This window comes from Scyliorhinus canicula, chromosome 16 (assembly GCF_902713615.1).
Source record: "Scyliorhinus canicula chromosome 16, sScyCan1.1, whole genome shotgun sequence".
In the NCBI taxonomy this organism is placed as follows: domain Eukaryota; kingdom Metazoa; phylum Chordata; class Chondrichthyes; order Carcharhiniformes; family Scyliorhinidae; genus Scyliorhinus; species Scyliorhinus canicula.
The window spans coordinates 9,562,157-9,586,000 of NC_052161.1; the positions used below are offsets into that span (position 1 = coordinate 9,562,157).

The 23,844-nt window shown below is 48.6% G+C and overlaps 1 protein-coding gene across 5 annotated transcripts in view; it reads left to right on the forward strand.

The window, feature by feature from the left end:
* The window catches only part of LOC119979737 (CREB3 regulatory factor-like), a 131,225-nt gene that overhangs the window by 31,998 nt on the left and 75,383 nt on the right, over positions 1–23,844 (forward strand). Inside the window, exon 1 of one of the 5 annotated variants that reach the window (XM_038822327.1) lies at positions 14,984–15,105. The exons of the other annotated variants lie outside the window; for them this stretch is intronic. The gene's annotated coding sequence lies outside the window, so the exon portion shown is untranslated. Of the gene's footprint in view, positions 1–14,983; positions 15,106–23,844 lie in introns of those variants that run through there. 5 annotated transcript variants of the gene reach the window in all.

The following is a 23,844-nucleotide window of genomic DNA, read 5'->3' on the forward strand; positions in this document are numbered from 1 at the left end:
TTTCTAAATGAAGCCTTCAGAGTGTCCTTGTCACCATTCTGGCTACATGACCAACCCAACTCAGCTGTGACTATGTGAATATGGTGTAAGTAGTTTAGTTGCTCGTCTTCATCTACAGACTGATGCCGAAGTCTGCTGTCGAGACAGAGGGACAGACGCTGCTAGGATAAGTGAGCTGATACGTTCTGGTCATGGATGAAAGGTCGGGACAGGGAGCCTTCCTGGAGCAAGCACAAGTTTCCTTTGTGCAGATGGTAAGGCCAAAGTTGTCACATGCATTGGAGAACAAGTCCATGCTGCATTGCATGCCCATCTCTGATCCTGCAGCGGGTGCACCAGCAAATAGGAAATGACAAAGTATGCCATTGGAAGACCTTAGTCTTTGACTGGAGCCATCTCGGATTGAGCAGCTTCCCATCCGGGCGATGACTGATTTTAATCAGTATCACCATTATGGAAGGCAACGGAGAGCATGATGGTGAAAAATATGCAGAAGGGGAGTGGCACTCACATGCAGCCCTGTTTAACTCCATTAGTGGCTGAGAATGGGCCAGACGACTTGCCATAAATCAGGACACCCTGGAGCATACCCTCATATCATTGCCAACCCCATTGCGATGCATTTATCTGGGCTACCAAATCTCTCAATTTTCCTTCCAGAAGGTCCTTGAGGCTGACTGGTCTGACCAGGTCCTTTGACACAATAAATATGATGTAGGTGAGAGGTTCCTTCTGAGTGGCTTAGTGCCATATCTCAACCAGGATCTGTCAGAAGAGTCAGCATGGTCTCAGTAAAGATTGACAATATCAGCGGCATTTTTGTATTTACAAAATGCTATATAAATGTATGTTGCTATTTGTTTTCTCTTTTTTGTAGCCAAGGTACAAAACTTATTGAATGCTCTTCCTTTCAAATGAATGGATATTGGTGACCCAGTATTGGATATTCTGGTCAACATATATGATGCGATGGTTAATTTTTAATTTTGTGTGATGCTGGTGGAGCACTCCTGCTTTTAATTGGACCAAATTGTTCTGATTTGTGGAAAGTAAATACCTTGGACCACAAATCCATATCTGTGTCCTCTCTGGATAATGAAGCTGCCAGAACATTGCAATAGATTAAATGAAATAGCGCCCATGCAACTTGTTCGTGCTGTCAACCCTGTGCGATCACATTCAGTTCAGGTCAAGACGACCCTAAGCTGACCAGGATCCCACAGGATTTTCACTGCACACTGGCTGTGGGTCAAGTTCTGCAGTAGGGGCGGTACTGAATATTCTGATTGATTCGTGCATTGGGAGTATGATCTTGGCTTAATCTGGGCGGCCTTCCTCGTTGGTCTGCGCTCTATATGCAATAGGTGCCCTGCCATTCTATTGGAGTGCTGCCATTCCTAATGCCAGTCAGAGATCTGGTATTAAATGGTTCAGCTGCAGCCATGATTTTCCCAGTGGCAATGGTGGTAACTAGGTGATGAAATAGCACTGGTACCAGAGGCTGCTACTGACGGATATTTTGCCAGCCTGGCGCAGTAAGCTCTCTCCCTGTTCCATGCCAGCCACCATAGAACTTACAGTGCAGAAGGAGGCCATTCGGCCCATCGAGTCTGCACCGACCCACTTAAGCCCTCTCTTCCACCCTATCCCCGTAATCCAATAACCCCATCTAACCTTTTTTAGGGTCACTAAGGGTAATTTAGCATGGCCAATCCACCTAACCTGCTCGTCTTTGGTCTGTGGGAGGAAACCGGAGCACCCGGATGAAACCCTCGCAGACACGGGGAGAACGTGCAGACTCCGCACAGACAGTGACCCAGCGGGGAATCGAACCTGGGACCCTGGTGATGTGAAGCCACAGTGCTATCCACTTGTGCTACCGTGCAGCCAGCATTGGGTGTTTTAAACTGCTGACCTGTAACGTTTAACCCACCCCAGCCCCCACATCGCCGATGGAGGCCCAAAGTCAGAGTTCAAAGTTTATGACCTTTGAATTGCTGAGCAGCAGAGCACGTATGTTTGGTTGCTCTTCTGTTGTGGCCAGCTCTTGAGACCAAACTCAACATGAATGATCCAGTGTCCTGACAGACTCTGAATAGCCTATTCAGTACAACAGGCTTGCCAAGTCTCCTTATTTCTGGTCTTAGAAACTATGCAGCATTTATTTCTTTTTTTTATAAATTTAAAGTACCCAATTAATTTTTTCCAATTAAGGGGCAATTTAGCGTGGCCAATCCACCTACCCTGCACATCTTTGGGTTGTGGGGGTGAAACCCATGCAATCACGGGGAGAATGTGCAAACTCCACATGGACAGTGGCCCAGAGCCGGGATCGAACCTGGGACCTCGGCGCCGTGAGACCGCAGGGCTCACCCACTGTGCCATTGTGCAGCCTTGCAGCATTTTTAATATATCTGGTCAATGAGCTCAGTTTCTGTTTAATTTAGTTTGAACAATTAAGAATAAACCATTTTTAAAAACAAAACAATCTGCTTGCAGATGTAGGTGACATGGCTAATCTTGTTTGTATTGCCTCCTGATACAATTTGAGTGATTCGAGAGATTCGCTAGGCCGCTCCAGAAGGCCCCAAGCGCCAGCTGTAGATTGTGGACTCATTGCATGTTCGGCTGTACCAGGTTAAAGTGGCAGCCTCCCTTCCCCAAAGCAGCAGTAGTTAATGGCTCTTCCTGTTCGGTTCCTCTGCCGCCAGTCTGCAGCTTGCCCGTCTTATTGAAATCAAACTCTCTGCTTTCTCTGGTGGGACTGGAGCCCACAAACTCTGAGCCTACGGTTCTGTAACTCCCAGACTAGTGCACCCACTGGATCTCTGAATGCAACTGCCCATCATCATTGCATCAAAGGAAATCCAATCCAACTGGCGTAATTCATGGTCATAGAATTACAGTCGGTGCTCAAGTCAGTGCAGAAAGTATTCCAGTGTAAAGCCCTTGTGGCCTTTTATGTATTATTTAAAAATATAAATAGATTTGATCTTTAAAAATAACACCCCGGCTCCCACACACACACTTACGTATCGATGGGAGGGAGAGAGAGAATTCAACGCTGCTGTATCCATTTACACAGCGCCAAAGGTTATAGGATTACCTGGTATTCCCTTGTTGTGGTGGCCAGCTTTCTCTCATTGGTGAAGCTCAGGGCTCAGAATCTGACTCATTCCCTGGGGGGGGGGATGTTGTTGGTTATCAGTGACCTGGGGAGGAGAGGCGTTTGAGGGAACCAATCTCGGTGACATCCTGTTTGCAAACAGGACAAGTGGGACTTTCCCATTCGTTCAAAACATCAGCAGTAAGAGCTGACGTTTGAACTTAGTTTACCCTGAAAGAGGAAGAGCAGGGGGATAGTTTGGTGGAAGCATTTTCGATTTATGGTGGGTCGGGGAGAATGTGATATGGATGAGTTTTTTTTTCTGGTTGCTTGACCCGTAAAACTGGGACATGAGCGATTAATCATTTCAAATTGAAGATGGCCTGGGAAGGAGGCATACTTTGTTTTCAGTAAAAGGATGACCTCGTGGAGCAGAGTCAGTAAGGGTGATGAAAGGCGGAACGACATTGGGTTGAAAAAGGAACGGGACACGTTCCCTTCAGAAAATAAGAGTCAATGTTCTTTGATTTCAAAATGAGGTAGAATTTACAGCACAGAAACAGGGCTGTGACTCTACTCTTTATCGGCGTTTAGTCGCCAAATGAACCTCCACCCATCCTGCATCACTGCACCCTAACAACAAAGCCTTCTGTTCCTTTCTCACTCCTATACTCATCTAGGCTCCTCTTAATGCGCTTGCACTATTCACCCCTGACTGAAGAACTTGTCTTATCGGGAACAGTTGAGGGCTCTGGGTCTGTACTCGTTGGAGTTTAGAAGGATGAGGGGGGATCTTATTGAAGCTTACAGGATATTGCGAGGCTTGGGTAGAGTGGACATGGAGAGGATGTTTCCACTTGTAGGAAAAACTAGAACCAGAGGACACAATCTCAGACTAAAGGGACGATCCTTTAAAACAGAGATGAGGAATTTCTTCAGCCAGAGGGTGGTGAATGTGTGGAACTCTTTGCCGCAGAAGGCTGTGGAGGCCAAATCACCGAGTGTCTTTAAGACAGAGATAGATAGGTTCGTGATTAATAAGGGGATCAGGGGTTATGGGGAGAAGGCAGGAGAATGGGGATGAGAAAATAACAGCCATGATTGAATGGCGGAGCAGACTCGATTGGCCTAATTCTGCTCCTTTGTTTTATGGATTACTCATGCTTGGAATATTCCACATTCTCAGCACTGTGGAAAAAACTCTGTCACCCTGTTTGGCCACGTTATGAACACACCTTTCGTGACCAAGTCCTGAGGTGGGACTTGAGGATCTTCTGGCTTAGAGGTAGGGATGCTGTACCTTATTATGCGCCACACGACCGCTTTTAGTTAGAACACATCCAGTTATGTCGTGTGGGATATTGGATGGGTAAGGGAGATGGACCAGTGTATATTATCATAGAATCATAGGCCATTTGGCCCATCGAGTCTGCACCGGATCCTGGAAAGAGCACCCCACTTAAGCCCACACCTCCACCCCATCCTCGTAACCCCATCTAACCTTTTTGACACTAAGGGGCAATTTATCATGGCCAATCCACCTAACATCTTTGGACTGTGGGAGGAAACCGGAGCTCCCGGAGGTAACCCACGCAAACACGGGGAGAACGTGCAGCCTCCACGCAGACAGTGACCCAAGCCGGGAATTGAACCTGGGACCCTGGAGCTGTGAAGCAACAGTGCTAACCACTGTGATGCCATGCCACTGTGCCGCGGTACCTGGAACATTACTGATGTTCAGCTGCCTCTTTTATTGTGTCTTATACAATCGAGGTGCATCTGAACATCATGTTTTTCCCCCACCCGTCCAGCAGCCATGCCAATGCCTGAGAGATTGAAGCAAAAAAACAATTTTCTTTTTTTTTGGTAAACTCCCTTGACCAATTCCAAGATTTTGGGAAATTCTTTGGAATGTCTCCTGACGGCAATGAAGGAGAGTTCCTGGAAACCCCAGTGATCATGACGCATATAGAAGATAATTGCTGATAAATCAAATAAGGAATTCCAGGAGAAACTTTGTTACCCAGAGAGTGCTCAGAATGTGGAACTCGCTGCAAGGAGTATTCAGGTAAATAACGCAGATACATTTAAGGGGAAGCTGGACAAACACATTAAGGAGAAAGGAATAGGTTACGTTGATAGGGTGAGATGGAGGAAGCTCATGCAGAGCGTAAAGATGGACAGGGACCAATTGATCTGAATGGCCTTTTGTCTGTGCTGTACTTTTGTTATGGTAGCAGACGGCTTGACTCTCCACATACAACAGAACAACTGAATAAGTGCTCCCTTGCTGAAACACACATACAGCTCTGCCTGGACCTTGCAGGAAATCCACTATCTCGCGCCACAACTACACAAAAGTAAATGATCTGTGGAATGAAGGAGGAAGGACACCATTTGCAAATAAGATAGGGAATGACATAGAGCAACACAGCCCAATTTCCGAATTTATAAAACTCGGAAATAGTTGAGAATTTCAGAAGCTCCTGACAACACCTGATCTATGAACTTCAACACAAAATGCAGAGTGCAGTACCTTTCATTTCTAGTCTGCAAATTAGGGAGGCCTATGTTTGCAATGTATTGTCATTATTTATAGACTGGATTGATCATCATTGTGCAATTCTGTTATTATACTTTCATAGTCTATAATTATGTTATTAGTTAGGATCACTTGCTTTATTTGTATCACCACAATTCAACATCGTTTTTCAATAAACCAATTATCCATCCATGCTATCACAGATGTATCGAGTTAAGTAGAACTAGCAAGGGAGTTATAAATCGCCCAATCATGAGGGATCTTCTTAAATTCAACTGAGTGGCTTGCTGGCTATTCCAGAGGGAAGCCAAGAGTCAACCACATTGCTGTGGGTCTGGAGTCCTTGTAGACCAGATCCGGTAAGGATGGCAGATTTCCTCCCAGAAAGAACATGAGTGACCAGTCGGGTTTTTACACAGTCCAGTAGGTTCGTGGTCACTTAAAAGTTTGAAGCCGGCAGGAGCACTGAACAGCCTTTAATTGACTCAGTTGGTGTTAGAATAGTGCTGGCCATTCGAACATGGGGACATGTTTAAAAGAGGATAATAAGGTTTTTGCTGTAGATGAAGGCTTCGTAGAACTGGGGCAGCACGGTAGCATTGTGGATAGCATAATTGCTTCAGAGCTCCAGGGTCCCAGGTACGATTCCGGCTTGGGTCACTGTGCGGAGTCTGCACATCCTCCCCGTGTGTGCGTGGGTTTCCTCCAGGTGCTCCGGTTTCCTCCCACAGTCCAAAGATGTGCAGGTTAGGGTGGATTGGCCATGCTAAATTGCCCTTAGTGTCCAAAATTGCCCTTCGTGTTGGGTGGGGTTATTGGGTTATGGGGATAGGGTGGAGGTGTTGACCTTGGGTAGGGTGCTCTTTCCAAGAGCCGGTGCAGACTCGATGGGCCGCATGGCCTCCTTCTGCACTGTAAATTCTATGAACTGGAACCTCGATGTGAAAAGGTTAGATGAAACTAGATTGTTGCTGTTGGATAATGTGCGTGTGAATAATTTATGCAACATATGGTGTCTAGCTAGCAATGTGCTGCAGAAGGGATGTGTCATTCACAGCTGTGTCACGAGGGTTACCAGAGGATAGTTTTAATATTTGTGGCCCAAGTAGAAATGGCAAAATTATAAACTGGAGACTTGCGTATTTTTATCTATAAAACGTACCTCCCACCTGTGTCCCTGTCTTGTGCAGATTTTCACAACTTGCATTTGCTCTATATTCCAATAATACTGCTAACATAATAAATCGCCCAAGGCAACCCTTTCAAACTCGTGACCTCGTCATGTTGGAAGGACAAGGACAGCAGATGTATGGGAACACCACCCCCCTGCACGTCCCCCTCCAGTTGTCACACCACCCTGACTTGGAAATATATCGCTGTTCCTTTCACTGTCGCTGGGTCAAAACCCTGGAACTCCCTCCGTAACAGAACTGTGGGTGGACCTACACCCACATGGACTGCAGCGGTTAAAGAAGGCAGTTCACCACCACCTTCTCCAAGGTAGTTTGGGATGGGCAATAAATGCTGGCGTTGCCAGTGAAGCCCACATCTCACGAAAAAACTTCAGAGGAGGGCTACCACACATGGGCTCACACTGAGACAGATAAGGATAGGCGACCAAAGGTTTGGTCAACGATCTGGGTTGCAATTAACACTATTAACGGATGGAGGCAGAGAGAGAATATTCCAGAGCTTGGAGAATTTTAAAATTAAGGTGGCGGCGGAGAAGGAACTAATACGACACTGAAACATGGGAAGAAAGAGATTAATATTGGGGGCTACTCACTGAGAGCCATTTTTCCATAAAATCACCACTACAGTGCAGAAGGAGGCCATTCGGCCCATCGAGTCTGCATTGACCCTCCCAAAAGACCCTACCGAGGCCCATTCCCCTGCCCAATCCCCACAACCGTGTAAGCCAACCTAACCTGCTGATCTTTGGACACTAAGGAGCAATTTTAGCATAGCCAATCCACCTAACCTCCAAATCTTTAGATTGTGGGAGGAAACCCACCCAGACACGGGGAGAAAGTGCAGACTCCACACAGGCAGTTACCCGAGGCCGGAATTGAACCCGGGTCCCTGGCGCTGTGCGGCAGCAGTGCTGACCACTCTGCCAGGGTGCCGACCCTGCCAACCCTATCTATAAGGCTCTGCATTGCAGCCGCAATTTGAAAATGAGGGCAGGTGCAAAGGAATCATTTCCTTTGGTGGTGGGGCGGGGAGGGGGGATCGCGAACGAGGGGACACAATTCTGAAATTAGAACCAGGCCCAAGAGAAATCGGCAAGCCCTCCTTCTCACAAAAACCTGAACATTTCTCTACCCCAGCCCCAGCTCCTCTGTCAACAAGAGAACTTTCACAGCTGATTGTAGATATAATTTTGGGGTATCAAGGGATATGGAGTTGAGGGACAGAATAGCCATGATCTAAGTGAATGGAGGGGCAAGCTTGGAAGTGAACGCCCTAGCCCAGTTATTCAGCAGAATTTCTAACGGGAATTTGCCTTTTGTTCTCGTGATTTCGGGTTCAGTATGAGATTTTTGACGAACTCTAAATGGTGCTGGGTCGTGTTCTGATTCAGAACGGGGAAATAAGAATCCTGGTTCCAACTGTCTTTGGGGGGGTTTTGGAGCAGGTGTTCCCCTTTGGGCGTGGGAAACAGCAGTTGGGACCGTTTTCACATCCTGAGCCCACTCGTGGTGGCTTCCACAGAGCTGCCTCCTTGATTAGTGTGGAGGTGGGCAGTTAAATGCCCTCTTGAGCTAAAGGGCCAATCGTAGAGGCCGCCCAGTATGAAAAGATCATCAGCAGGTCACAGCCGAGGGTTCTGTTTTGGTGATCAAAAGTTGCATTTAAGAAATGGATTTTGCAGCCACTGTGCTGGGATTTAGGGAAGTGGGGGTTGGGGTGGGTGGGTGGGGGGGGGGGGGGGGGGCGGTGTTGAGGAAGGAAACTCAATAGGATGGCCTATGCCTGCTGGGAGCGCCATCTCCCTGACCTGTTGCCAGGGAGGCCAATTCCAGCCACCTAAACTGGGTCCTGCTGCCTGCCACAGTGTGGAGGGGATGAGCATGAGAACCGAGTCGGGCGGAGGGGAAAAGAGAGTTGGGAGGGTGGCAGTGGGAGGGCAAAAGGAGGTGACCGACAGATGGGAAGCAATCAGGCCCAGTCTGTATTTAAACATGAGGATGATAATTAACATCCAGGGTCACACTGAAGGTGGTGACTCAGGGGGCATCTGTGATATCCTGCCTCTATCCTCCTGCAATTGGCAGTGCCTTCAGAGGATGTAATTTTTAGTAGAAGACCCTGAGGTGCATAATTCTACTCTTAGCAATGGAGCTGCTTGGTTGACATCCAGTAAAGATAAATTGCTGTTTGTTTGATATCACGGGGCACAATGCTTTGTGATCAATAGTATTTTTTAAAAGTGCACTATGCAGGTCCTGACACCAATCGGCAAACAAGGCACGAGAAAGCTTATTCATCCAGAACCCGACGTCCAGAAAAATGGCTTGATTCAATCTGCCCCGGTAGAGATGCTGCTATAATGTGGGTCACATTCATTAAACTCTTGCACCCACATGGCGGGGAATCGTCAGTGCTGCATTAAAGCGTAAGCTGGTTGGGGATTGCAGTCAATCACAACTATTGCAATCTAATTTGGTCTGAGCTTGCCTGTCCTCCCACATGGGGCATGCCCAGGGTATTGGTTGAGCTCAGCTCAGAGTTGCCACAGAGTTGCCAAGCCGTTGCAACGAGAGCCACACAAAACGCAACTCGGCATCTGTGTAAATACGCTGTGCCCTTAACCCATCACCTTTTTCGATCAGTTGCCAAATTTTCTGAAGTGTCTTGGGCAATTTTACCACCTCAAAGTAGCTGTATAAATATAAGTTGTTGCCGATTAATGTCATTGTATATTCCAGAGCTGCAAATTCCCCGATTGCTTTCCAACAGTTTAACTCCACAATCGTCCCCACCCTCTGATTTTGGACTATTTGTTTCCTCGTTCTGGCCAATTAAAGGTTCTTTGTGGCCACTCTGGTTGCTTGCCACTTTTGTTGCCAAGGAGGCTTTTGATACTTTTTTCCCTCCAATTGTTACAACGCAGGCCATTTGTCTGTGCCAGCTTTCTTGAGCAGTGCATCTGATACCATTTCCCCCACCCCCCCCTTCTCCCCGTAACCCGGCACATTCTTCCCTTTCAGATAATGATCCAATTTCCTCATGAAAACCTCCATTAAACATGCCTACACTGCTCTGTCAGGCAGGGTATTCACTGAGTGAAAAGGTTTTCCTCCTGTCTCCATTGATTCTTTTTGCCAATTACCCTGAATCTGTGAACTCTGACCCTCAATCCATCCTTCCAAAGAATGGAGCCATTTCTCAATGTCTACGTTGCCCAGAACCCTATTTTGAACACTTCTTCTAGGAAAATAGTCCCAACTTTCCCAGTCTGTCTACGTCATTGAAGTTCCTCATTTCCCCCCCCGACCCAAACCATTCTCCTCAATTTTTTCTGCGCCCTCTCCATTGCTTTCACATCTTTCTGAAAGTGTGGTGCACAGAACGGGGTGCAATACTCCAGCTGAAGCCCAACGAAAGATTTATACCAGTTTAATCTCACTCTCGCACTCAGACTCTCTCACACGTCTCTCTCTTACTTTCTCTCCATCCGTTCAGTCAGTGTGTTCCAGCTTTCTGCAAGTATTTTAAATCTATGCCCTCTAGTTATGTTCAAACAATGGAACCTATTTACTCGAACTAAATTCCTCAAAATTTTGGATGCCACTGGCAAATTTTTACCGTCTCTCATTAGATGTTTTACGATGTAACCCTGGGTATGATAGAATTGCAAATGGTTGTTTATTGCAATGGGTGTGCAGTACTAGGACTGAGGACAGAGTTTAGAGTTCAGCACCGTTACCAGGGTGTACTTGAGGCTGGCACACCACATCTGGAGCAGAAAGAATTTAATTTCCCAACACAAACAACCTCACCATGTTTATGTCTTAATGTAATTGGTAAATAACAGCAATAAGTAATGCGGCAGATTCCAATACCGACTCATCTATATAACGGCTGTTGTCCCTCAAGTATTAAATGGATTCAATCTCTCACTAATTCCCTTAAGAAATGATGTGCTGGAGCTGTTCCCTTTAATGCCTTTGAAAATTTGTTGGGTTCTTCCTTGAACCTCCCTCGTCTTTCTCTTGATGGCCTTAATGAATTGGTGAACTGGATTCCGACTTCCCAAGGTGAATAGCCAGGTCAGCTGCGGCTCGGCTGGAAGCACACTCTCCTCCGGAGCCAGAGATTGTGGGTTCAGTCCCTCTCCAGGAACTTGAGCATAAAATCTAGACTGATGCTCCCATGCAGAACTGAGGGAGTTCTGCTCTGTTGGGAGGTGCCATCGTTTGCTTGAGACATTCCTCGTTTGTTCCCGGTAGATTTATTTGTGGTGTTATTTTGAAGAAGAGCAGGGGAATTACCCCCCAGTGCCCTGGCTACTATTTATTTCTCGGCTCGTACTAAAGACAGATGATCGGGTCATTGGAATCCTCTTCTGTGCAAACTGGATGCTGTGGATTCCACGTTTCAGTGGTAACTGAACACAGGGCAGCACGGTAGCCTTGTGGATAGCACAATCGCTTCACAGCTCCAGGGTCCCAGGTTCGATTCCGGCTTGGGTCACTGTCTGTGCGGAGTCTGCACATCCTCCCCGTGTGTGCGTGGGTTTCCTCCGGGTGCTCCGGTTTCCTCCCACAGTCCAAAGATGTGCGGGTTAGGTGGATTGGCCATGAAAAATTGCCCTTAGTATCCAAAATTGCCCTTTGTGTTGGGTGGGGTTACTGGGTGATGGGGGTAGGGTGGAGGTGTTGACCTTGGATAGGGGGTGGGGTGCTCTTTCCAAGAGCCGGTGCAGACTCAATGGGCCGAATGGCCTCCTTCTGCACTGTAAATTCTATGTAATCAAAACTAGATTTGAGAAATGACTTTGAAGGGTGATGTGTTAGGCAGGTTGGTTCGATGTGGACTGCACTTGATGCAGGGACGCTAGAAGCAGACGTCTAACGCTGGAGAAAATCCAACACTGTTTTATTCTACGATAGAACTAATATACATGTTCAGCTGTGGGTCGACTCTATACTGAACTGACTGGAGACCTGGTACTAGCCTGACCAGACTTACTAGCTACCGCATGGTGTTTGCACTGGCTAGCTCATGGACTCTGACTGTCTCAGTGGCTGGGTCCAGAGAGAGCGGGAAACCTAGTGCCCTCTGGCTTTATAGTGGTAGTGTCCTGTCTGGTGATTGGCTGCACTTTCTTGTGTGCTTACTGGTCGTCCTGTCTGCACCTTATTATATACATGAGTGGATATTATGACAAAGGGCACTGTAGAAAAGCAAGTTTCAGCGAATATACCTTCCAAAATTAAATAACCACGTCAATCGTACAACAGTTTAAGACCTGGGGCACGATTCGACTGGGCAGCACAGTAGCATTGTGGACAGCACAACTGCTTCACAGCTCCAGGGTCCCAGGTTCGATTCCGGCTTGGGTCACTGTCTGTGCGGAGTCTGCACATCCTCCCCGTGTGTGCGTGGGTTTCCTCCGGGTGCTCCGGTTTCCTCCCACAGTCCAAAGATGTGCAAGTTAGGTGGATTGGCCATGATAAATTGCCCTTTAGTGTCCAAAATTGCCCTTAGTGTTGGGTGGGGTTACTGGGTTATGGGGATAGGGTGGAGGTGTTGACCTTGGGTAGGGTGCTCTTTCCAAGAGCCGGTGCAGACTCGATGGGCTGAACGGCCTCCTTCTGCACTGTAAATTCTATGAAAAGGGAACAAAGTCCTATAGGGAGCTTGTTTGGCCGCGTGTTTCCCGGTGCTTGCAGTGGCAAGAAACACGGTTATACAACGCCACCCACGTTAAATAAGAGGCCTCGGCGAGGAACGCACGGCCAAGGCTGCACATAGCCCCATTTTCTACACAAAGGAGCTCTGCTTGGCGGAACTCTGTGCGGTGAGAGATTGCCCCCCCCCCCCCCCCCCAACCACGCACCAATGCACTATGGGAGGGTCCCCAGTCCCAGCACAGAGCAGCCCAGAAAATGCCAGCTTGACACATTGGCAGTGCCAACCTGCTACCTTGGAAGTGCTCTTGCCAGTGCCAGGCTGGCATCCAGATGACACTGCCAGGGTGCCAGGCTGCCAGGCTGGTGGTGCCAGGGTAGCCCCCTGCCCTATGCAGCTGGCGGCCTCCGATCCCCTGGGAGGCCCCGACGATTGCCATTCCTTCTGATCCCCGCTTGTGGGTGCCAGCGCTGAATGGCGCTGACCCAAGGACCCTGAGGCAGAGGGCATAGATCCCACGCAGTGGTTACCTCGGGAATTGGCACATTAAAGTGAGACTAGCTGCCTTGTTCTAAATGCAGATTTGCTAAAATGTGAACCGGCCCACAATGGGCAGGCTTTGCATCGCAATGTCTCGCGAGATTGCGTTAAATCGCGAGGCATTCCAAGCCGGGCAGATCCTGGGAGTGGGGTCTCCCAGCTTTTATCGGCCGCCCTGCCCCACGGTGTGCTGCTTTGTGGGCCCAGCATGGCCTTTGGATTGCGCCCATGGTTTTAAAATGCAAGGACTGCCCCCCGTCATGCCAATCTAATAGATGTTGGAGGCAAACCTGTTTCTAACACGGCTACATATCTATTGGATCTACCCGAACAATTTGTCGGTCTAAAGTAACCAGTTACACATTGTTATGATTTTCCAGTCTAGTACCTCATTATTTTAAGCTTCCTTGTGAGGCCAGTCACTAAGATTGCAGTAGTCACCAGAGGCGTTGGGTAGAAATTTAATGCCTTTCCTCTGACCCTTTACCCAAGGCCCCTTCGTATGAGTAAAGCAAAATTCAGAGGGTAGCGAATCTGTGCAATTCTTTACCGCAGGGAGCTGTAGAGGCTGGGCCGTCAAGTATGTTCAAGGCTGAGGTGTTTAATCTGGAAGGGGATAGGCGGGAAAGTGGAGTTCAGGATTATCACCAGATCCATTTTGATCTCACTGAATGGTGGAGCAGACTCGATGGGCCGAATGGTCTACCTCTGCCCCTCCATCTTATGGTCTTAACTGGACACATGATGAGGCCGAAGCAAGGTCTTGTGCAAGGGGGATTGCTTTTTGTTGCATATTGAATTACCCAAGCAATGCATTTTTAAATTGTTGTAGATTAACTTCTTCTTTGTAGATTAACTTCTTCTTAAGGGCAGCACGGTAGCATTGTGGATAGCACAATTGCTTTACAGCTCCAGGATCCCAAGTTCGATTTCGACTTGGGTCACTGTCTGTGTGGAGTCTGCGCATCCTCCCCGTGTGTGCGTGGGTTTCCTCCGGGTGCTCCGGTTTCCTCCCACAGTCCAAAGATGTGCAGGTTGGGTGGATTGGCCATGAAAAATTGCCCTTCGTGTCCAATATTCTATGATTAACCTAGGACAAAAGTTCGGCACAACATCGTGGGCCGAAGGGCCTGTTCTGTGCTGTATTTCTCTATCTATCTAATCGTAGCAACTCAGTATGCAGCCTGTTTGTAAGCAGCAGTGTAGACAGTGAACAGTGTGATTGATGCGATTGTCCTATCCTTCTGCCCGTATCCTTCCTTGTACCATGTCCCATTCACCCATTGTCTCTCTGCGCACTGCTCTCTAATGGCTGCTGATCTGGCCAAGTCTCTGTTTTCAATTTCTCATCATCCTTATTTTCAAAGCCGTCCATGGCCTCATCCCTTCCTGTCTCTTCCAGCTCCACAACCCTCCAGATATCTCCTTCTGCAGTTTGATCCTCTTGTGCATCTCTGATGTTAATCCCTCCACCATTGGCAGCCTTGCCTTCAGCTGCCTGGGCTCGTATGCTCTGGAATCCCCACTGTAAACCTCTCTGCCTCCCTCGATCTCTCTCGTTACACTCCTGACAGCGAGACAGTGAAGGAGGAAAGCAGAACCAGTTTTTACTCAGTATAGATTTATTCACAGAATGAATCACAACAGGTGTGTGTGTCTGTCTCTGGCTTGGATCACACCTCTTGTGTCAATAAGTTCTCTTTCTAGTTCAAGTAATTACCAATTCAATGCTCTCTACCTGTATATGTTTCCTCTCAATTGGCACCACCTCTCTCTCTCTCTCCCTTTAAGACACTCCTTAAAACCAAGTTGTTTCACTGTCAGATTTGTTGATCTCACTCCTATGACACACCTTTTGGAACGTTCAAGGCATTGTATTAATACAAGTTCCTGTTGCCCTTTATGACCATTCTCCCTGCATGGAAACAATCGCAGGCCTTGGCGAGAGGTTTGATGTATGAACCAGGGGCAAGAGGCGTTGGCTTCTCTTCCTTTTGGCACCCCCAGATGAAAGTAATGAGGACCCGCAGCTTGTTCTGATTGGCGATTCCCTCCGGTACGACGGCCTTCATCCACTTTGACATTGAAAAGTTTAACGTGAACTATACAGTGCATTATTAATAACTGAGCATTGACACAGAGCAGCCATTTTGAGCCCTTGCCGTATCCAGCACCTGCTCTGAGGAATTCTTCAACATCCCGGCACTATTCCTCCTGACCGTTCCTAACATACATGTTAGCATTGCTATCGATAATGCTGGGATAACCTCAGCCGGCCTGGTAGCATCATCAGTGGAGAGAGAAACCGGGTTCACGTGTTGTCATCTGCAAAGACTCATACAATCTCTCAACTCTGCTCCTCTCTCTACCGATGCTGCCAGACCCGCTGAGGTTTTCTAGCATTTCTGTTTTGATTTCGGATTTCTAGTATCTGCAGAATTTTGCTTTTATTTGATGCTATTGCTTCAGCTTGGCCACTGTATCTTTAATGTTTTTATTGGTTTTACAGAATGATACTTTTTAACGGATGATGTATCTGGTATTTACATACATATTTCATTTTTTTAGCAAACAATTTTACTGAGGTATTTTAGGCATACAGAAAAAGTGACATTGTACAGTACAAAAAAAAGAAGTCAAGATACCCCTCTCCCCTGACTGACGCTTACTCCTCTGCAAATATGTCAATAAATGGCTGCCACCTTCGGGCGATCCCTAGTAGCGAACCTCTCCAGGCGAACTTGACTTTCTCCAGGCCAAGAAAGCTCGCCATGTCCGATAGCCATACCTCAGCCCTCGGGGGCTTTGAGTCCCTCCATGCTAACGGTATTCGTCGCCGGGCTACCAGGGTAGCAAAGGCCAGAACATCGGCCTCTCTCTCCTCCTGGACTCCCGGGTCCTCCAAAACGCCAAAGATTGCCACCCCCGGGCTCATTACCACCCCAGTTTTCAATACCCGGGACATGACATCTGCGAATCCCTGCCAATACCCCCTGAGTTTAGGGCACGACCAGAACATACGTACATGGTTAGCCGGCCCTCCGGCGCATCTAGCACACTTGTCCTCCAGCCCGAAGAATATGCTAATCCGGGCCACCGTCATGTGGGCCCGGTGCACGACCTTAAACTGGATCAGGCTGAACCTGGCGCATGTTGCGGCCGTGTTTGCTCTGCTCAGGGCTTCTGCCCAAACACTGTCCTCCATATTTCTCTCTGTATCTCTCTCTCTCGCTCTCGCTCTCTCTCTCGCTCTCTCTCTCTCGCTCTCTCTCTCGCTCTCTCTCTCGCTCTCTCTCTCGCTCTCGCTCTCTTCTTCCCCCTGCCCCCCCACCCCAAAGCTCCTCTTCCCACTTAAGCTTCAGGCCCTCGATCTGCGTATCCTCAGCTCCCATTAGCTCCTTCTAGACATCTGAGACTCTACCCTCTCCCACCTCTCCCCTAGAAACTACCCTGCCCTGCCTCCCCTTCGGTGGGAGACGTGGGAAGGACGGCACCAGTCTGCGTACAAAATCCCGTACCTGTAAATATCTAAAGTCGTTCCCTCTCGCCAGCCCGAACTTCTCCTCCAGCACCCTCCTGCTCGGAAAGCTCCCTTCCAGGAACAGATCCCCCGTCCTCACAATCCCTGCCCTCCTCCACATTCGATAGGGGGTATGTTCCCCGGGGCAAATCGGTGGTTGCCGCAGATTGGGGTTACATACATATTTCTTAACATATTCCCTGGGTGTCCCTCTTCTGCCCTGGGTGTCCGAGTGCTGGACTCCGCTCCTCTTTTCTGCGGCTTTTGTTGTTGACCTTGTGGCTTAGGGGTCACTGTCTCTTTCGATGACTTGCCGGCTACTTCTCCTTTTTTTGTGGGCCAGCCATGGTTCAACGGTAGCTCTCTAGCCTCTGAGTCATGAGGTTACAGGTTCAATACTGCTCATAAGACTTGAGCACAAAATTCCAGGCCAGGGCTCCTGTGCAGTGCTGAAGGAGCAGACATCAGTGTCCTCAATACCACATTGAGATGGCATCTCGTGTGTGACACTAACTGAGGCCGCGTGTACTTGCTTGGGTGGATGTAATCGATCTGACGGTATTATTTCCAAGAATTGCGGCAGAGTAATCCCTGGTATTCTAGCCAATATTTATCCTTGATCAACACCACAATTATCTGGAAATTAGCAAATTGCTATCTGTGTGCAAATTGGCTGCCACTTCTCCGACATTTACAACCGTGACTACACTTCTCATTGGCTGTAAAGCCCTTTGTCATGTCCATTGGTTGCGAAACATCTGATATAAATGCAAACCTGTCTGTCTTTTGCTTTTGATGGGAGCTTTGGTTGTTTGCAGCTGATCATTATACTTGGTGCTGTGGCTTGCACACTGTATCCTCCTTAGCTGCTCTACTGTGTGGGTGGATGAGTGTCACTTACTGGTGCAGCCTGTGTGAGTTTAATGATTTGCCAGGGCTCAGTGAAGTATATTGCTGGGGGATTGTTTTTAAATAATGAGCCCTGTCCACTGTCGAACCAAATGGTAGAGCTTGGAGCATTCTTGCTAAATCAGGTAATCTGCAGTAAAGGTGCAATACTAAACCAACCCCGAGCTCCAACCCCTGGTCTGAGCTGGCTTAATTTTATTGCCGTGAGGAACCGACAGAGGGGAAAACTCTTTGATTGGCAGAGCACCACCCCCTCCAAAGCACTTTCCAGGATCTTTAGCAATGTAGTCGCTGTTGGAATGTAGGAAATGCAGCAGCCAATTTGCACACAGCGAGATCCCACGAGGTTGCAGTGACCAGATAATCTGTTTCATTGATGTTGATAGAGAATGCTGGCCGAGAAACTCTCTGCTTGCTCTTCCTGGCAGTGCTGCTGTGGGATCTTTCCCATCAAGCTGGTGTCAGGTCTTGTCCAAACAATAGCACCGTTGATGGTGTAGCACTCCCTCAGTACTGCACTGACATGTCATTGTGAGGACAGGTTCCAGTCTTTTAATTGTCCAGGGATTTGGCCATGTTCCCACACGTGATTGGGATTTCTAGTTACCCACCCCGCCCAACATCTCAGGTTGAATGGCTGCTTCAGGCTATCAGTCAAAAGCAACTGGGCAACATTATTCGCAAAATATTATTCGCAAAAAATCATTCACAAAAAATCAATTGTGGGACACTGTGCCAATGGCAGCACGGTAGCCTAGTGGTTAGCACAATTCCGTGTCAGCTCCAGGGACCCAGGTTCGATTCACGGCTGGGTCACTGTCTGTGCAGAGTCTGCACGTTCTCCCCGTGTGTGCGTGGGTTTCCTCCAGGTGCTCCTCCGGTTTCCTCCCACAGTCCAAAGATGTGCAGGTTAGGGTGGATTGGCAGCGCTAAATTGCCCTTAGTCCAAAAAAAAGGTTAGATGGGGTTACGGGGATAGGGTGGAGGAGTGGGCTTAGAAGGGGGGGGGGGACTTTACATGGGCCGGTGCAGACTAGATGGGCCGAATGGCGGCCTCCTGTACTGTGAATTCTATGAATGGAGTGCAGACTCCACCTTTCTGGGCGTGACAGATCGGTCCTCATATGATGCTGAGGAGTGGGGGACCCCTGGTTACTGGATAGAGCCCAGGCGATTAAAATCAGACAGTGGGTGATGGGAGGGGAGGGACAAAAATACTTCAATTTTCCAGGTATTTTGGAGAGTGTTTGTTGTGATTTGGAAGATTGGGAAGTCCAGCTGCCTGTCTCTGGATGTGATGGACCATGCCCCGTGTGGATGTGACTCTGTATTGAAAATGATCTGTTGTGGCTGTAGAGGCAGATTGATGAGTGTCGGTCCCTGGTCCCTTCCACCGCTGACCCAGATGGGCAGCGTTGACCCAAAGTCGACTGATTTTTTTTTTCAAGCTGGCTCCCTTTTCATAGATTATCATAGAATTTACAGTACAGAAGGAGGCCATTCGGCCCATCGAGTCTGCACTGGCTCTTGGAAAGAGCACCCTACCCAAGGTCAACACCTCCACCCTATCCCCATAACCCAGTAACCCCATCCAACACAAAGGGCAATTTTGGACACTAAGGGCAATTTATCATGGCCAATCCACCTAACCTGCACATCTTTGGACTGTGGGAGGAAACCGGAGCACCCGGAGGAAACCCAAGCACACACGGGGAGGATGTGCAGACTCCCATCTCGTCATTTATTTTGACCTCTCCTTTTCCACATCCCGACTGCTCGTCTCCAGGTGTTTCGGCCAGTAGCAAGGAATTCCTGTACATCGACTCTCATCCCGCTTGCATGCAATCTTGCATTGAAGATGTGGGCGACCTGTTGGTCTTGTGCTGGTGGCAAGCTCACTGATATGTCTTTGAGGGTGCGGTTGTCAGCCATTGCGTTTACATGACCCAGGAGTTGCTGTTTGACCCACGAGTGGGCAAATATGCTGGGGATACCTGCACACTGGTGTGCTTCCATCCTTGGCACTCTGTCTCCCCAGGAAAAGGTGGGAAGCTTTTCTTGGCTTGCACAAGTTGTCCGTGCCTCAGAGCTGTGTATTTTTGGCTTATGGACCGCATTCGACTTCTGAACTTCGGCATGACAGCTGCAGTGTTGGATAATCCTGGAGCTGGGTTCAGCATCAAGGGACAGCTTTTATTGGTGATTCTAAGATATGTAAAGCTTGTCGACGACCTCCAGAGTGAGGTTGTCAATGTTGATGGAAGATGGAGTCTCTGCACCCTGTTCCATGACGCAGTCTTATAGACACACATTGTCGGTCAAAACGTCTTGCAGGCCTATCTTAGAAACTGTTGCATGTGAGCTTCAATATGGAGTTGCCAGCGTACCATCCTCAACAAACTCCCAGACCAGGACATTACACACATTTGGTCTTGGGAGCGCGTGCTTGCCGTCAGCCCTGGCATGCAGGTAGGTACCCTCATTTGGGTCACCTGAAAGTGTAGACTAGCATCACTCAGACATGTGTGCCAAAGAGAGTTGGTACCCTGCCACCTGCTTTACCCCTCGGCTGATCTTGAAAGCGTCCAATGATGCCCCATCACAGCTGAGGAAACTCTGCGTGTTGCAATGGAGCATCATTGGGGAGTCTAAAGTTGGAGAATATAATTATAAGATGTGAGAGCTTCCCGATCCAGGCGAGGAGTTTGAGCGAGCTGCCCCCTCGCCTGGTAGAGGGGATGGGTTTTGGGTACTGAGAATCCAGGTGGCACGGGGATGGGAGCAGTTACGTCAATTCAATCTGGTGGGACGTGCTCCGGCTGTCGTTGTTGGCGGGGCAGGTGCAGACCGTAAAGATGACGATGCTCCCGAGGTTTCTATTCCTGTTCCAGAACCTTGCGATTTTTAATCCAAAGGCCTTCTTTAGGAAGTTTACTGCACTGATCTCGGGGTTTGTGTGGGCAGGGAAAGCCCCGCGGGTGAAGGAGGTGCTGCTGGAGAGGGAACGATGGCGGGTGGGGGGGGGGGCTGGCCTTGCCAAATTTGTTGAACTACTACTGGGGAGCAAATATAGTCATGGTCAGGAAGTGGATAGCGGGGGGAGGGATCCGTGTGGTGGCAGATGGAGGAAGCTGTAAGGGCGCTAGCTTAGGGCACTGTTGACGGCGCTTCTGCCATTCTTGCCGGCCAAGTACTCCGCAAGTCCAGTGGTGGTGACGGTGGCCCTGGGGGTGTGGGGACAATGGCGTCGGCACCTGAGGCTGGAAGGTTTGGGCTCCGATTTGCAGCAATTACAGGTTTGTTCTGGGGGGGGGGGGGGGGGGGGCTGGACCTGGACCTGGGATTCCGGGGGGGTGGTGGGTGGGAGTTGAGTGGTTAGGAGACCTATTTGTGGGAGGGACTGGTAGATGTGTATGACCTGCCCAGCGGGAATGGGTTCCGGTATTTACAGATGCCGAGCTATGTGAGGAAAAGGATGCCGTCCTGTCCAGACATGGCCACCCCCGGGGTTGCAGGACAAGGTGGCGTTGAAAATAGAGATTGGTGAGGGCAGGGTGATGGAGATCTACAAATAATTAATAGATTATGGGAGGCGCCCCAATAGGAGATGTTAAGTTGGAGGAGGCTCTGAGGAGGGGGATCTGAGGAGAGTGAATGCATCCTCTTTGTGCGCTAGGCTTAGCCTCATTCAATTTAATATAGTCCACAGGACACAAATGAAGGTGGCCAGGATGAGTAGGTTTTTTTGAGGGGGTGGAGGATAGGTGTGAGCAGTGTGCAGGTGGGCCCGTGAACCATGTCCACATGTTTTGGGCCTGTCCAAAGCTCGAGGGACACTGGAGGGGTGTTCGCTGACGTGAGGTCTGAGGTGCTGAGAGTGAAGGTGGTCCCGAGTCCAGAATGGTGATTTCTGGAGTGTGGGAAGACCCGGGCGTCCAGGGTGTGAGAGAGGCCGATGTTTTGGCCGTTGCCTCGCTGGTAGCCCGGAGACGGATCCTGTTGGAATGGAGGGACCCGGGGCTGCCGAAACTGGGGGTGTGGGTGAGCAACCTCGCGGAATTCCTTGGGCTGGAATAAAATCAAGCTCACCTTGAGAGGGACTGTGGAGGGGTTTGTCCGGGGAAGGAAACTGTTTATCAACTTCTTCAAGGATAGTTAAGAAGTCGGCAGGAGGAGGGAGGGTGGGGTACTTTGGGGTTAAAAAGGGAGGCAGAATGGGTGGGTGGGTAACGGCAGGGAGGGTGTTGGTTATTTATTTGTGATTTCCTGTTTGTTTTCTTTCTGGTTTTGGTTGTATACCTTATAATAAAAACATTTTTTCAAAAAAGATTGTAACTATAAGGTGATCCGGTAAAATTTCTTTATCCAGAAAGTGGTGAGAAGGTTGAATTTGCGTTTAAGGGGAAGTGAGATAAATGCATGAGGGAGAAGGGTTTTGAAAATGTCCTTTATTTTCTTTCCTGGGATGTTGTCTTCGCTGGTTCCTAGGTTCGATTCCCGGCTGGGTCACTGTCTGTGTGGAGTCTGCACGTCCTCCCCGTGTGTGCGTGGGTTTCCTCCGGGTGCTCCGGTTTCCTCCCACAGTCCAAAGATGTGCAGGTTAGGTGGATTGGCCATGCTAAATTGCCCGTAGTGTAAGGTTAATGGGGGGATTGTTGGGTTACGGGTATACGGGTTACGTGGGTTTAAGTAGGGTGATCATTGCTCGGCACAACATCGAGGGCCGAAGGGCCTGTTCTGTGCTGTACTGTTCTCTCTCTCTCTCTCTCTGGTTGGGCCAGCATTCATTGCCCATCCCTAATTGCTGAATGGCTTGCCTATTTCAGAGTGCAGTATTACATTGCTGTAGGGAGTGTGGAGTCGCCTGTAGGCCAGACCAGGTAAGGATGGCAGATTTCCTTCCCGAAAGGGAATAAGTGAACCAGATGGGTTTTCACGATATTTGATGGTGTTATGGTCCCCATTATTGAGCCAGCCACTAGCTTTCAATTCCAGATTTATTGATTGAATTTAAATTCTTCATTTCAAGTTTCAAAGGAAGTTTCAAATTCCTAGGGGTGCACATCACCAGAAATCTGTCCACTCACGTCAACGCTACCACCAAGAAAGCACAACAGCGCCTAAACGTCCACAGGAAACTAAGGAAATTCGGCATGTCCACATTAACCCTTACCAACCTTTACAGATGCACTATAGAAAGCATCCTATCTGGCTGCATCACAGCCTGGTATGGCAACTGCTTGGCCCAGGACCGCAAGGAACTTCAAGAGAGTCGTGAATACCGCCCAGTCCATCACACGAACCTGCCTCCCATCCATTGACTCCATCTACATCTCCCGCTGCCTGGTGAAAGCGGGCAGCATAATCAAGGATATCCCCCCCCCCCCCCCCCCCCCCCCCACCCAGCTGACTCACTTTTCCAACTTCTTCCATCGGGCAGGAGATACAGAAGTCTGAGAACACGCACGAACAGACTCAAAAACAGCTTCTTCCCCACTGTCACCAGACTCCTAAATGACCCTCTTATTGACTGACCTCATTAACACTACACCCTGTATGCTTCATCCGATGCCAATGCTTATGTAGTTACATTGTATATCTTGTGTTGCCCTATTATGTATTTTCTTGAATTTAGTTTAATTCCCTTTTCTTCCCATGTACTGAATGATCTGTTGAGCTGCTTGCAGAAAAATACTTTTCACTGTACCTCGGTACACGTGACAATAAACAAATCCAATCCAATCCAATCCAAATTCCTGTGGTGTGATTTGAACCTGTGTCCCCAGAACATTAGCCTGGGCCTCTGGATTACTAGTCCAGTGACATTACAACTACACCACCGTGTCCCCCAGATGGAAAATGAGTATACGAAGGAGGAAGGGGGGGATTGGATTGTATGAAGTAGGGTTAAGAGGGGCTTTTCACAGTAACTTTATTTTAAGCCTACTTGTGACAATAAGCGATTTTCATTTCATTTTTATGAAGTTAAGAGAATGTACATGTGGGGCATTGAGCACTGACCATAGTCCGGTGGTGATGCTGTAAAGTTTTGTAATTCTGTCAACATTGGTGCCTTTGCAGAATGAGGCAAAGGGATTTGGCATCTGATCAGAGAATGGAAGTTGCTGAGTCACTGCCTGACTAGCTGTCCTCGAGTCAGCTGTGCTGAGTGATGTGTCGTTCACTGACACGGCAGTGAGTGGCTGCTGCTCACCACATGATCAATACACTGAGCCTGACTTGTAACTTGTTCCCCAAGGTGGCCAGGGCAAGGCCAGCTGCACTTCGTTTGTGAGTGAAGGTTTTGTATATTAAAAAAAAAAATAAGATTTTGAAATCCAGCCTGTTAAGGGTGAGGTTCTTGGG